Raw genomic sequence first — 16,327 nt, forward strand, 5'->3', positions numbered from 1 at the left:
GCCCCCAATTATGGAACAATCTCCCTGATGAGGCCCGCCTGGTGCCAACATTGTTATCTTTTCGGCACCAGGTTAAGACTTTCCTTGTTTCCCAGGCATTCAACAGCATATGCTGAGTTTTAACTTAATCCAATAGCTTTGGCCTGGCTGAGTGTTTAAAATTTGTTTTAAATGTTAACTGTTTTTTATGTTTTTAAATTTTGTATATTGATTTTTAATGTTCAGTCTTTTTAATCCAATCTTTTTAATCTTTGTAAACCACCCAGAGAGTTTCAGCTATGGGGCGGTATATCAATGTAATAAATAAATGTCATCTGAACAGGGTCAAAGTATGCAGTGGTACAAAAAACTTTTTGTTGTTTATTCGTTGTTTATTATTATTATTATTATTATTATTATTATTATTATTTCTTACCCGCCTCTCCATTTTGATCAAGGTGGGGTACAACAGTAAATATAAAATACATAAAACTGAATTAAGAACATTGTTAAAACATTCTAAAAACATTCTAAAATTCCATTGGATAAGCCTGCCAGAAGAGATCAGTCTTCATAGCTTTCTTGAATGCTAATAGACTGTCAAGTTGACGAGTCTCCTCCAGCAGGCCGTAACAACAACTACAACCATTGCACCCCCAAAGCCCAGTGAGGATTGAGCATGGAAGAAAAAATGGAAAATTGAGGGAGAGTGTAGATGGAAAGGTATCCTGTAAGAGAGCATGGCTGGCTAGAAGCCTGAACAGGAGTACTCCATACTGCAACATTTTGTTGCAGGTCCCACGTATACAGTAATTACTACTCAAAACCTATATACTACTGCTAGAAACTACAATATACTTAATTTCTGATTATACTCATTTTTGTAATAATTTAACAGTGCCTTCCTATGCATGCCTACTATGAAGTGAGTCCCACTGAGTTCAAGGAAAGTGTTATAGGATTGCAGCCTAAAACCCTTCAAAATTGATTTGTTTGATTAATTTCTGCATGCCTGGGTGTTCTCTTGTGAACTACCCAAGTGCCAAGTTTAATTGAGCTACCTCTGGAACTGACTGAATATAAAGAGACTAGGGATTTGCTGACTGATTAACTGTCTCTGCCGTTTAACCTGGACGAAGAGGTGACATTTGTTTCTGATAAAAACCCAGGGAAAGCAGCATAAAAGAACAGGAACAAGAACTTGATTCCTCATTCTCACAAGTCAATTAAAGTGTTGTATGAAATGAGGACCAGCAGGTTATCCTAATACAATGCTATTATTAAATCAAGGGTTGTTTTTTATTATTATTATTCAATTTGTACAAGTAAAAAAAGATGGAACAATCATGCATTAATATTCCCACAGAAATGCAACTTTTCCTTGTATCAGTAGAATAAATGAAAGCATTCTCTTTGAAAGCCTTCTAGGTGACAAGAAATGAATCTGATTGTCACCCAGGTGGTCACAATTGTTCAGCTGACATGAAAATGGGAGGCAAGAGATGCAACACACATACTAAAATGAAATCTAAACAAAATGAAATATGCAAAGAACCGTGGGAGCTGAGTTTTATATATTTTGAATGTGAAACACTAGGCTGTTCTTATTGTTGTTATTCTTTGCAACAGTTTAAACATTCTTTCTACTAGGAAAGTTTAAAATATAGGTATTCCAAATAAGCAACCAAGGATACAAAGTATTCCATCACAATCAATTGGATTGTTGCTATCGGTTTAAATGGGAGTCAAACTAGAAAATTTTAAAGCATTTTTTTCTCAGAAAAGTAATCATTTCAATTAAACATGTTTTGTTGTTATTTCAATTTATATACTGTCTATATAAAGGATACTCTAGGAATCATACATAGTTAAAAACAATTTAAACAAGGTAAAACAATCAAATAAAGCATAAAAACAATATATAATGGTCAGCAATAAGATTCTATTCAGCAGGTCATTCCACAGCTGAGCAGTGGCAAAGGAAATGGTCCTCCGACATGTGACTGCCAACATCACATTAGGCAGTCACAGCAGATGACCCTTCGTGGACCTTAAGTGGTGGGCTGGAACATAAGGGAGGAGGCGCTCCCTAAGGTACCTTGGACCTAGACCATAGAGGGCTTTAAAGGTAAGAATCAGCACTTTATATTTTGCCTGGAAAGAAATTGGCAGCCAATGTAAAGATTTTAAAACCAGTATTATATGGTCTCCACAGGATGTGCTGGAGACCAACCTGACTGCCATATTTTGTACCAGTTTAAGTTTCTGAACTAAATATGCAGTCAGCCCCCATGTACAGCACCTTACAGAAATCAAGCCTAGAGGTTATCAGCGTGTGCACCGCCATTATCAGGTCGACATGTTCCATCTCCATAGTTGGTGTATCGGTGTAGTTGGCATGTCACCCAACTGGGCATAGTTGGTGTATCAGCCGAAGCTGATAACAAGCACTTCTCACCATCGCCTTCACCTGGGGTATCAGAAGCAAGGCTGGGTCAAGAAGCACCCACAAACTATGAATTTGTTCCTTTAGGGGGAGTGTAACCCCATCCAGAACTGGTCGATGTACCTCAATACCTGAATTAGGCCCCTTCACGACGAGCACCTCTGTCTTGCCTGGATTCAGCTTCAGTTTGTTCTCCCTCGTCTAGCATTATCAACTTCAAGCGGTCATTCAGAAGAGCCAAACCTTTCATGGATGAAGGTGTTACCAAGAAATAATAATTGGTATTATTTCTTGGTAACACCCAACACCCAGCTCCAAATCCCCTGATCTCCCAGCTGTTTCATGTAGATATTAAACAGCACTGGGGATAGGATGGAGCCCTGAGGGACTCCATATAGCAGCTCCTTTTTTGAAGAGCAACTATCACTGAGTGACACCATCTGAAACTAAACCACTGCAAATCAGTGCCCCCAACCCCCTCAGGCAGTCCAAATGGATACCATCGTCGATGGTATCGAACACCACTGAGAGTTCCAAAAGAACCAATGGGGATGCACTCACCCTATCAATTCCCAGGCAAAGATCATCCACCAGGGCGACCAAGGCAGTCTCAACTCCATATACTGCTCTGTAGCTGTTTTGAATGCTTGGTTTCATCTAAGACTGCTTGGAGTTGAATAGCCACCGCCCTCTTGATTACCTTGCCCCCAAATGGTAATATACACACTGCCCTATAATTATGAAGTCTATGGGGTCAAGGGAGTGCTTCTTTCAGACACAATGGAAACTTATCTTCCCCGAGAGAGGCATTAATAATATTCAGCAGAAATTGCTTTACTGTCTCCCCTCCCTGGACTACAAACCGGGATAGGCAAAGGTCGAGTGTACAAGTTGTCTTTCTGATCAGACCAAGCACTTAAAACAAAACCTTGTTGAAGTTGGAGGTTTAATTTTCAAATTAGCTGACTTTCTCCCCACCACCACGCCCGCCCGCCTGCCCCTCCGTCCCACGTTCTTACCACAAAACTGAAGTTGGCTATTTCCCATTTAATCGAAAGGTACAGATGCAGCTTAAATGAGAGCTTGGAATTGAAATAAGGTGCTGTGATGGTGAATTCATTAAGCATAACATATAGAGCGAATTCAATGGGAGGATGAAGCAACATTTCCTTCTATGTGTCTCTTGTGGATGATGTGTCAAACAGAAGGAGCTCTTGTGTGAATAGACATTCACCCACCCACCCACCCTCATTCTGTAGTTGGGTACTTTTATTAAACAGTGGAAGTACTTTAATTACTTCCCCAATTGTCACCTTCTAGACACGTCTGACAAAAAACTTTTCTACGCAAGGCATTTATTATGTCCTTGTCATTCCCTACTGATGATTGTTTACAGGTTCTTTATATGATGACATGACCCTCCGGTTTCATTTCTGTTTTTAAACAGCATTTTCAGTGAGTTGTGGTTTTTTTTAGAACGTGGAAAATGCAGCATTACATGTGAAAAAACACTTTTTCCACTACTGCAGTTGTGATATTCCGCTATACCACAGTGCCACCTAGAGATTATAAAGTGGAAAAGCCAGAAAGGTAATGTTCTTTTGGTCATTCTTGGATCTGCCATGAAATAACTAACAGCTTTGACTAGAAAAGCTCTACAATTGCTAACATTGGGGGATGCTGAGAGTTGTAGTCCAACACATCTGGGAGTACCAAGTCTGGGAAGGCTGCCTTAAGGCATAATTTTCAGGATTTGGGGCAACCCTAAATCATATATCCAAACCAGTGGGAGACTCTCATCTACAAGCTCCAGTATGCAGATGGCCAAAGGAAAGATGTACACTGCACTATCAACTGGGTTCCCTCCTAGTTCCATTAGAAACAAAATACAAACAGTGAATTTAGATTTAAATAGGTATGCAACAACCCAAAGTACCAGTTGGACTACTCCATATCATATGCCTGGATGGTCCTTTCTGAAAGCCCCTGAACATTATTGCGTGGTCCAAAAATTACTTAAGCTATTGATCAAGTTCTCCTCATCCCTTATATTGGAAATGAATAAATAAGAAACAGGGATTTAAACATCTTTGGATACAAATGAAAGAAAATTGGCTGTGAAAATAAATTATGTATATATTTAATTATTAAATCTATATTCCAGCTTTCTTCTGTTATGGCAGCTGCCATACATGAGTTTCCCAAATGCCTAAAACAGAAGAAGGTAAGCATCCAAAGCAGGTCGGAAAGAAGAGAAACACATTCTCAGCTTGCAAAATGTTTATTTTCTGGAAGCCCAACGTGTGTTTGGCCTGTCCTTTATTCTAAGGCCTTCATCAGAGGGTTGTTAGAAGGAAGTGTCTGCAGAATTTCTTCTGAATAAATCAGAATAGATTACCAGAGGAGACAATCTTTTTGCTCGCCACCATCGTTATTTCTGAATTACATCTTTGAGATCTGCTGTGAAAGTCTTTTTACCAATCTGTCAGTCCTGCCATTGATCTAATTTTTCCAAAATGCTTATTTAATTTTCTCCATTTCCCTACATTAGGGTGACCCTATGGAAAGGAGGACAGGGCTCCTGCATCTTTAACAGTTGCAAAGAAAAGGGAATTTCAGCAGGTGTCATTTGTAGGCATGCAGCAGCGCCTTGTGAAATTCCCTCTTCATCACAACGGTTAAAGCTGCCTGTTGTGATGAAGAGGGAATTTCACCAGGTGCTGCATGCATACAAATGACATCTACTGAAATTCCCTTTTCTATGCAACTGTTAAAGACGCAGGAGCCCTGCTCTCCTTTTCATAGGGTCACCCTGCCTACATGTATTCTTTAGTTTTGACTGTTTATAACCTGCCTTTCGCTTGCAAGATCCTCAAGGTGGCTTTCAGCACAATGCAAAACAAAAGTCCCAAGTATGCATGCACAGAACCTTGCAGTCTTTAGACATTTGAACGATGAATCAGGCCAGCGTGTGCTTCCCTTCAGTTCTGCAGTCAGACCCAGGGGAGTCAGCTACTGGAAGGCTGCTGCATCCCCCTTCTCCTCAGGAAGAGCATCAGGCAAGGAGAGGCCAGCCCCTTCCCCACCCCCTGCCACTGCCATCAAGTTATTTCTGAACTGCATCTTTGAGATCTGCTGTGAAAGTCTTTTTACCGACCTGTCAGCCCTGCCATTGATCTCTTAGGCAGTCTGCTGTGAAAACAGCATATTCCATTTGGAGAATAATCTAGCTCCACCAAGTGGCCCTTTTTGCAATTGCTATTCTTTAACCAGGACCAAACTAATGTAAATTTGAGTTTGAGAAGCTCTCTGATAAAAGCTTATCCCCCTCACGGAGGTTCAGTGGGGTTATACTTGCTTTCCTGTGGGAAGATGTTTCTTCCTTCATGCTTAAGAAATTGTACTATAATGAAAATGCAAACTTTTCCATGACTGTGTGATGCTACTAAACATTTGTTTTGATCAAATAAGCAATGACAGGTAACCTTTTAATTAATGGGTATTTTTTTTCTTTTTTTGCTGGAATCCAAGGAAGGATTTAATTTAAAAAAAAAACTGTGGATGTTCAGCATGCAAAATTAACAGGGTGTATTTTTTAAAAAGTTTTCCTCAATAACCATAGGTGGCATCCAATGCTAGGTTTAAATGGGCATAGGACTAGCATTGGATACTACCCAACCAGTCAAGCATGATTAGGGTGACCATATGGAAAGGAGGATAGTGCTCCTGTGTCTTTAACAGTTGTGTTGAAAGGAGAATTTCAGCAGGTGTCATTTGTATGCATGCAGCATCTGGTGAAATCTCCACTTCGTCACAATAGTTAAAGCTGCAGAAGCCCTGCCCTCTTTTGTATCTGGTCACTCTAGTAAAGCCCCTGCAGCTTTAACTGTTGTGATGAAGAGGGAATTTCATCAGGTGCTGCATGCGTACAAATGACACCTGCTGAATTTTTCTTTTCTATTCAACTTTTAAAGACACAGGAGTCCTGTCCTCCTTTCCATATGGTCACCCTATTTATTCAATAGTCTACTGTTTTAATGACATATTATTATTATTATTATTATTATTATTATTATTATTATTATTATTATTATTATTATTGACTTTACATGAGCCTCTCTGAGAACCTTGTTGATTTTGTACCCTGCTTTGGGACTATTTAATAATGAAATAAATAAATAAAAGCGTGAATGAATGAAATGGCCTAAGAAAAATAATAATAATCAATTTAGATAATGAGAATATTTTCAAGGAAATCTCCATCTAATTTTCTTCTAATTTCTTATTTTTGTGCAGTGCAAATCTATGCATGTTACTCAGAGGTCCCACACATGTCTACTCAGAAGTAAACCCCACTGAGTTCAATGGGACTTACTTCTGTGTAGACATAGATATGGATAGGACTGAACTGTTAATGTGGTGTTCTGAACAGAATGCTTTACATCTACAATGTTGTTAGCATATAAACAATAATGTTATTTTACATATAGATACAGATACAATTCATGTTAAAATTTATATCCTACCTTTCTAGACAACATATCCACTCAGGGCAGCCCACAATGTAAAACAAAACAAGATAAAATATAGTTAAATCATAAACCAACAGCAGAGAAAGAAAAAACATTATTCTGTTTTACGTTTATATTTTATAATACCAACTGTGACTTTTGTGACAAACCTCTTGATGAAGTATATTTCCAAGTGATAATGGAAAAAAAACAAATGACATTGCTAGGAAAACGATGTGGCAGCAGCTCAAACTGACAATACATTACATTTAGAGCTTCATCCCACGTACCTGTTTCCCTCAAATTATCCCCTACAATACTAAGTTGTCACACTTGTTGTTGTTGTTGCTATTGGGCAGCTAGATCCTTTGCATACCAGGAAATGGGTTTAAGGGAGGAAATGTAAAAAAAATAATTAAAAAATCAATGGATGACCCAATCTGATTCAAATTTGGTATGCTTAAAGCTCTCCTTAATATCTATTACTGTGCCAATTTTGATGTCTTTATCTTTAAAGCTTACGCAGATGTAAGCATTTGCTTAATTTTTCTTCAAATCCTGCTCCTGTGCCCCAGTGGCTGCTCAGAAAACAAATGATACACTCAAAAACTAGTAGCAAAATATTGCACTTCTTTTGGTTAAGAAGTGCAATTAAAGCAGGACGCATGGGAGTACTTCACAATAAAAGCAGATTGTAAGCTGGAAAATTTCGGAGTCCTTTTCACGCAATTCGCAGTGATTGCACAGTTTAACGCTGGTGTGATAAAGCTCTTAGAAGAAGCTAAGGTAATAGAATTATCCAAGTCTTATAAGACTTAGACTGCAATCCTATATGCTCTTACCTGCAAGTAAGTACCATTGAACACAGTGGGATTTACTTCCAAGTAATCATGCATAGGATTGTGCTCTTACACTCAAATCCTATGCTAGTTTAGTTAGACGTAAGCCCCATTGAGTTCTATGAGGCTTACAACCAAGTAAATGTGCATAGGATTGTGTTGTAAAGCTGCCCCAGCAGGACTCACTTCTAAATAAGCATGCACAGGATTTCAGACTATGCATATTTTGATAGAAAAAGGTCCAACAACTCCCAGCATTCCCCAGCCAGCTATTCTGTCTAAACATGCATAGAACTGCAACTTAAGGTGTGTGGGGTTTTTTTAAAAAAAATGTTTAATCAAGAAAAAGAGAATACAGGGAGAAAAAATCGACAGTATTCAGCTTGTATGCCTATCAAAAATCTTGTCATAAAAAGGAACTTGACATCAACTTCAGTTCAGTTACTACTTTCTGTACCTCTTTGCCAGTTGCCAAGCTGCCTAAAAACCTCACGGTTCTTCTCTAAAAGTTCACACGAAGAAACAGCGTTCATTTTTGTGTGCATCGTGAAAAGTGGTTTCTAACGCTCAGCAGAAAGCCCCATTTTGACCTTGTTGCTCCAGGTGCAAATGCCTGACTATGTTTTGATTATGATTGGCTTGAATCAAAACCGTGGATTATTACTGCATATCAGGTTTGTGTCCACATACCTGGGCAGGATCTACACTACTGCTTTAAAACAGTTTATAACAGTAGTGACAGCAGTTTGGGCCCAGGACACTCTCCGTACGCAGTTTTCAAAGCATTTCCAAAGCAGTGCCATATCCTGCTTGGTGCAGATCTGGCCCTGGCGTTCTGGAGGCCAGTACTAGCTCCAGGTTTGGGGGCGGGGGTTTCAGGCAATATGGCTGCAATGCCCCCCCCCCTCACTCAGCCAGCCTATTCCCTAGGGTGACCATATGAAAAGGAGGACAGGGCTCCTGTATCTTTAACAGTTGCATAGAAAAGGAAATGTCAGCAGATGTCATTTGTATATATGGAGAACTTGGTGAAATTCCCTCTTCATCACACCAGTTAGAGGTGCAAGAGCTATACTAGAGTGACCAGATTTAAAAGTGGGTAGGGCACCCTACTATTCCCTCGTTGCCACTTTCATCATCAGGTGCTGCTTCTCTGCCTCATGCTTTCCGCTTGCTTGATAAGCAGAGAGCAAGCAGGAAGTGACAGCTACCACGATTCCCTCTCACCACTGCTGCTAGTTTGAGTGTTTTGGCTCAATCCCTCTGGGCCAGAGTGAGCGGTGGCTCGACAAGCAGGTTGCAATGCTGAGGAGGAGAAACAGGACAAGGAGGATCTTGTCAGTGGGGCCCCTGATAAGGTGTAGGCTCTTGGCAGGTTCTCGACCATGCTGGCCCTACTGGTGGCCAAAATGCCTCTGGAACATTGTGTGCACATCCTGTTCTGCACTCCCTTTCCTTCCATATAATGACTGTATAGGAATTGCAGCTATTCATGTTGTAATGACAGTGGTCCCTGGCATAGCTATACCACCCCACCTTTGGTAGACCTGTACAATATCCTAAGGGGATCATCAGACAGGTGGAAATCGTGTTTCCTTACCGTGGGCTCTCTTTCTTTTTCTCTTCCGCATTTGAAACAAGCACTTTTCATGGAGAAGATACCAGCGACCACGTCGCCTGTAGATTTCAATGGGGACAGCACCCTCTAGTGGGTATTTTATAGCGCAACCTCAGAAGAGATGGACTAAAAGAGGTTTATTTTGTGACTCTAAAATTGAGAAACATTATGGGAGATGCACAGGAGGTGGATGGCTTTGTCAAAAGGACCCACTATCATCTGTGAGTGGCCAGTAACGAGTGTCCTATAAAACAAGGATCTGATGACACTCTAAGTTTGGAGCAGGGAGGCGAGGGAAAGAAACAGAACAGCCCTCAAAGCTTTAACATCGATCCACAGGTCTGGACTAATCAGACTTCAGGAAATATGTGAATGTTTTCTTTTGTCCCTTTCCCGTTCTTATAATCTCTTCTAGCTGTAATTTTTATCTTGTAAAACCCAAGTTATTAAAGGGTACTTGAACCAAACGCCTGTGCAGAATGACAAAATGACTGTCTCTGTCAAATTTTTCTTTGTACCATGCTTACTAAGAGCAGACCTTTCAAAAGCAGTCAACTGTGACCCAGACATTTTGATGCTAACTGCAGCAATAGAACTTCAGCATTGCTGTTACCCTTTTCTGTCTAAACCAAGGCTGTGGATTTGAATAGACCAGACTTTCCCTCATTCATTGTGCCTTTGTCTGCAGCTTATTGTGTGGGGTTTTTTTTTTAAAAAAATGCTAAGCTTCAAAGATTGATGTTTTTGCCCTTGAGTTGATCATTTTTACACACCAACCTGAGATCCAGGCAGAAAAATATATCACAGGAGACTATTACAGTTTAAACCCAGCCCTGTAGGCTGAGGTTGGCGGAGAACCTTTTAAGAACAAGAATTGTCCTCATTATATTATTCCTGTTTATAATCTCCCCAGCACTTCTTAATTCTCAAAGTGCTGCTTTACCGTCTTTATCTTGTTCACACTCCCAACAGTGATGTGAAGAAATGTACTGTTCTCATTTTTATACTGAGGGGGATAAAAAGGCTGAGAAATACTGACCATTCCAAGACTTTGAGTCCGTAGCAGAGATAGCCTTTGAATATTATTATTATTATTATTATTATTATTATTATTATTATTATTATTATTATTTATATAGCACCATCAGTGTACATGGTGCTGTACAGAGTAAAACAGTAAATAGCAAGACCCTGCCGCATAGGCTTACATTCTAAAAAAATCATAATAAAACAATAAGGAGGGGAAGAGAATGCACCAAACAGGCACAGGGTAGGGTAAAACTAGCAGTATAAAGTCAGAACAAAATCAAGTTTTAAAAGCTTTAGGAAAAAGAAAAGTTTTTAGTCTTCCATTTCCTATAAGTCTTATAAGTCTTCCATTTCCAAACTGATGCCTCCATTCAATGTACTGTATCAGCAATACCAATATAATTTAACCTTCATATGAAATGTATTGACTGAGTCCTATACCACGTGACTTCAGGCCTTACCTATCCCATAAAGCATTCAGAGAAACAGGGGGTGAGCAACTGTGATGTCCGGCTATGTAATGTGAGTTATGGTGCAGGTTGGTATGTAATTTTATGGTAATATTTTTGTGTCTTTTGTGTAGAGTTAATATGGTAAGTTAGTTAAGGCAGGAGAGAGTGACTGGAATGTTAGTGTACTGGCATATGATTGGTGGGGAGCATGGAGAGAATAGGGTTTAAATAGGGGCGAGTCACTTAAGAGAGACAGTTGAGGTTGAGAGTTAGAGAGTGCAGGGACAATCTCTTTGTTGTTTTGGGGTAGATATAGAGGGAGGAGTTAGATTAGGAATAATTGAAAAGTCAATTTCAGAGTTTTTATTGAACACATACATAAATATTCTTTACCATCTTATGTGTATTTAATAAAGTATAAGTTCCTTTGTGCACAGCATACAATGTGGCATCTTTCTTTATAAGTATTCTCACCGCGAGACCAAAGGTATTAAATAAAGGTTATATGGTGGCAGCAATGTTAAGGAAGAGCTCAAGCCTAGTAGGGAAAACAGAATTACACAAACTGGGTGTGAGTGTGTATAAAGGAAAGGGTCGAAGGGTAAGGAGAGGGCCCTCTTTGACACAGATCAAATGTACCCATAGCCTCAGGGAAAGGATCACAAGGGGAGGGATAAAACAGGAACCTTGCCCCCCCCCTCCGGCTGCAATCCCGCCCTCCGGGATGCTCCAGATGGCTGTGGCCCTACCCACGTTCCTCCTGCCACTGGTCACTTGGTGGTTTCCTAAGTTTTGTGCAGGTTTTTTCTTCATTTTAAAAGATTGAAATGATTTTCCTAAGACTGTTACTGATAGTTAGAGCTTTAAATTACAATATGCTGTTATTTATTTTTTGTATTTCTGGTCCACTTCTTTCACCTTTCGGCCCTCTCTGCTTTGCCTTTGGCCCCTCCCACCACTGGAATATATGGTCCCCAAGAGTTTCTCTCAAACTGACTTTGGCCCCAGGGCCGAATTTGGTCTTCAGGCCTGCATTAGCCCTTTCCCAAAACCTGCATCCTCAGGAATGTTTATTACAATATTTCCCAAACTTTTGTTACTCTGGGCAAGTTTTTTCTGAATTAAAGCTACACACTTTGCTCTTTTTTATACATAATTTCTTCATCCATTTGAACAATGGGCAAGAATCCTCTTGAAAGGTATGGTATAGTTAACATTGACCCAGTGCACATGCAACAGCATGAAATCGTCGGTTCTTACCCACGATTTGCAGGGATGCGTGCCACCTGCAAGCTGGTTTCAGTTTTTGTAAACCTCCAATAAGGGGTTGCAGGTTGCAAGTGTGACATCCAAACTCAGACCAATGGGTTGTTTAGGGGCTAAATAGTTGATAACCCATAGTTTATTTTTGTTAAGTTTAAGAAAGTAAAAGGCTTGCGTAGTCATTAAAATTGTGTGTGTGGCTATCTCAAGGCTAGAGGAAGACTATCTGTGAGCAATTACCTTGAGATAGAAGCTGTACTGGGAACCTTGCCAGGATTCTTTAAGATATCATGGTGTTAATGATATGAATATACCAAAGATCCTTGAGGCTGGGTTAGCCTAATCACAGCTGTATGTAATATAGATAAAAAAAACTGTGTGTATATGCGTATAGCTTTTGTCTCTCTGCACAATGACACGGAACTGTAAAGAAGTCTGAAGCTAATAAACTTACTCTGCTAAGTAAGACCTGCATTGTGAGCTGTGTTTCTGAGCGCAAACAGAATTCCCAAGGAAAAGTTCTGGCCCCAACAATTTTGTGGTTAATTATTGAGTTGTTTAGCCCCTAAACCAGCGGTTCTCAACCTGTGGGTCGGGACCCCTTTGGGGGTCGAACGACCCTTTCATAGGGGTCGCCTAAGACCATTGGAAAACACATATTTCCGATAGTCTTAGGAACCGAGACATTTCATTTATTTGAAATTAGAAATAAATATTTCACAATATATAATTACATATTGTTTTTGTGATCACTACGCTTTAATTATGTTCAATTTGTAACAATGAAAATACATCCTGCATATCAGATATTACATTACAATTCATAACAGTAGCAAAATTACAGTTATGAAGTAGCAACGAAAATAATTTTATGGTTGGGGGTCACCACAACATGAGGAACTGTATTAAAGGGTCACGGCATTAGGAAGGTTGAGAACCACTGCCCTAAACAAACAAGTAGGCAGGTTCATATATCACACTGACCTCTGATCTGTTTACAAAAACAGAACTGGCTCACTCCTAGTGCACATTCTGGCAAATTAACCCATGATTTGCTGCCATGATGTGTGTACTGGCCCATTGTATCACAGCCTGTGAGTTACTGAAGAGACTGTGCTTTTGGAGCAATGGTAAAATTTATATTCTCATGCCTTCAGAACAAATGCAGGATAAATCTGCTCTGCATCTCTAATATCCTTTTTGTGTTTACAGATCCTTGATATGGAGGCACAAATGGGGGGGAGGGGCACGTTCTTGCCCCTGCAGACTTTTTTTTTTTCAATTGGAAAAACAGAACTCAGTAAGACTAGCCTGAGTAAACATGCTTAGGCTTTCAGTGGCATCTTAAAGAGTGTTTTCACATAAAGAGGCTGAAGCCCAGCATATTTTTCTTATGGAGTTATTAGTATATCAATTTGCTTTCCCCCCTCTGACAGATGTCTGTTTGTTAGAAAAACTACAATAAGGATGGAATGGATGTAGGTCAGCCCATCATAGAAAAGCCCAATTCAATAGCTGTGCACACCTATACAAGTCTAGAAGAGTGTGCTGGCTTGCCACAGACAAAATGCATTTTTGGAACAGTCCTCCCCCAGCCATGCCAGCTCTCCCCCAACTTTTCTGCCATGTAATACTTTGACCTATTACAATTGACAATAGTGGCTTGCTACAGCAATGGTAGTAAACCAACCTGGTACGCCAACATAAGCCTTGTTACCTCATACCACTGACTCACAGTATTTCTGCATAATTGTACATATTTATTTGCTTGCCTAAAGACTCCTAGGACTGGAGTGTTTGTAAACTGTATTGTCTTTGTGGCAGACCACTGTGGCTCTACAAATCTCTCGAGACTCAGTCCAAAGTTAGATGAGCAGACTAATGGAAGATTCCCTACCCCTCCTTTCCCCGTAGCCTCCTACTGCACACACCTCGAATCTGCTTCAGAAATTCCCTCCAACCCTTGGGAGCAGATATGGGAGGGCATATGGGGGCTGTAGGGCAGAGGGGATATCCACCGGCGATGGATATCCACCAGTTGATATGGTGTCCTTCGACCATATCCACTGGTGGAAGGACACTAGTAGAAACAGCTCTGTGTAAAACCCTTCCTGACCTCTTCTCATCCTTCACTATACAAAGGAAGAATTTCCTGGTTCACACAGGTAATATTTTAGATTCTGCATGCATGTTTTTTTGGGGTTTTTTGCAGTTGTATAACAGGTGCTCAAGCTAGCTTTTTGACAGATGAAGCTTTAATGAAATTTAGACATTTACTCAGTGGGGAAATTAGCAAGATTAAAGTGAAAACAAAATATACGTTTTACTGACTTAAAAACCCATTTGCTCATTAGAGTTTCGCAATATCTAAATTATGAAGTAAAGTTTTGTTATCTTAACTGCACCAAGGGAAGAAGAAAAATGTTCTGGAATTCTATATTTTGTATTACTTTTTTCTCGTCTGTTGGTGTAGACTAAGGTTGCAGTTTTAAGCATAATTACTTTGAAGTTACACTGAAACAATGGAGGTTACTGCCACGACACAGGCTCTGAACAACAGACCCGGCCGCAGCTACTCCCTGCTCAAGCCAGGCACCACCGCTTGATACGCCTGAGGCAAGGGATAAAAACCACCTTCCTCCAAACTATGTGGAGAAAGGGGTTTAAATGGAGAAGGATTTTAATATATAAAATAAAACACTGTGAGTTATATGTGCTGAGGTGAATTATTGTCAGAGTGGGTGTTAAATGAGTAAACTTCAGATGATAAATGCCAAACAGACACGTGGGATTTTTATGGTAGTTATAAACAAAATAATCAAAATTTATTTTTAAAAGTTCACAAGCTTTGTTTCAAATAAAACATTTAAAAACCTTTTTGAAACCTTTCATCCAATCCTTTCACTCATTCACATACGCGCTTTCCTTTCTCTCACACAATCACTCTTGAGCTTTCTTTATTATCAGTGTTTAATATACATCAACTATGTGCACACCACACTCTAAAGACACCACTCTCTACCTTGAACCTCAAATTCTCAAGACCAAAGTAATCTAAACACCAAGAGCTAACGCACAGAGAGCACTAAAAACTCTAAGAATACTTAAAAAGTCCCCCACAATCCCCTCCGTCATTCCCTTATATATCACTCCTCCCCTTCCCCAGACATTCTAACTCTACCCACTCAGGCCAACATTCTAAAAACCAGACTTACAAACTGCAGACATACATTTGGGAACTGACTTGTGGGGTGTAACGCCACAGTTACTTCCAAGTAAATACAGCTAAAATTGCTGCATAAGTTATACAGAACTGTTGTATTGGCAAACTTAGACCTTAAGCAAATTATTGGCAGTATCATATTCCTAACCAAAACAGAAATATGGCAGCTATGATTGAAAATACTAAGAATAAATATGGCAGCTATGATTGAATATACTAAGAATTATTCTAAGAGCAAAAATCTCCTGCCCCAACCCAGATCTATAAATCTAATGTGTCTCCAAATGAGCATTCAAATGCTGTTATCTATCCATACCTTAGTGCTTTCAATAGGATTTCCATTCAGAGTCCAGCACGAGTCAAGCATAGATATAATTTTATTGGATCTAGGCCAGGATGATCTCTTATACTTATTTAGGTATTTAAAATATTTCTATACCACCTTTCATTGAGAAATCACATATACAGAGTAAGAAACTGTATACAGACTGCTGGTCTTGTATACTGCAGAATCCTTATCTTGAAACACTGTGCTTCACAGTGATTAATTCATTATTACCAAACATGACAGCTACAAAGATATTACATCAGATCTGTGTAGAATGCCTTTCTCTTGAGCAGCATTTTTCAAAGATATCAGCGTAAGAACAGAGTGTCTCTGAGAATTCTCAAAGTGCCCCCACTCTGAAGGGTCTACTTAAAAAGGAAAAGTAGGGAAAAGAACAAAAGCAAAATGTTTTTTCCCCTCTGCCCTGCAGCCAGCCTTGCAGAAAAGTTATTTTTGTTTTTAACCTTGCTATAAAGACAGTATTAAGGGTGCAATTCGAAGCATGTTTAAACAGAAAAATGTGCTACAAATCCCACCATTACCCAGTACTGTCTTTCTATCTAAACACGCATAGGATTGGCGCCTAACAGATGTTTTGGACTACAACTCCCAGGGTGGATGCTGGGAATTGTAGTCCAA

Source organism: Elgaria multicarinata, chromosome 1, assembly GCF_023053635.1.
Source record: "Elgaria multicarinata webbii isolate HBS135686 ecotype San Diego chromosome 1, rElgMul1.1.pri, whole genome shotgun sequence".
NCBI classification, from domain to species: Eukaryota; Metazoa; Chordata; class Lepidosauria; order Squamata; family Anguidae; genus Elgaria; species Elgaria multicarinata.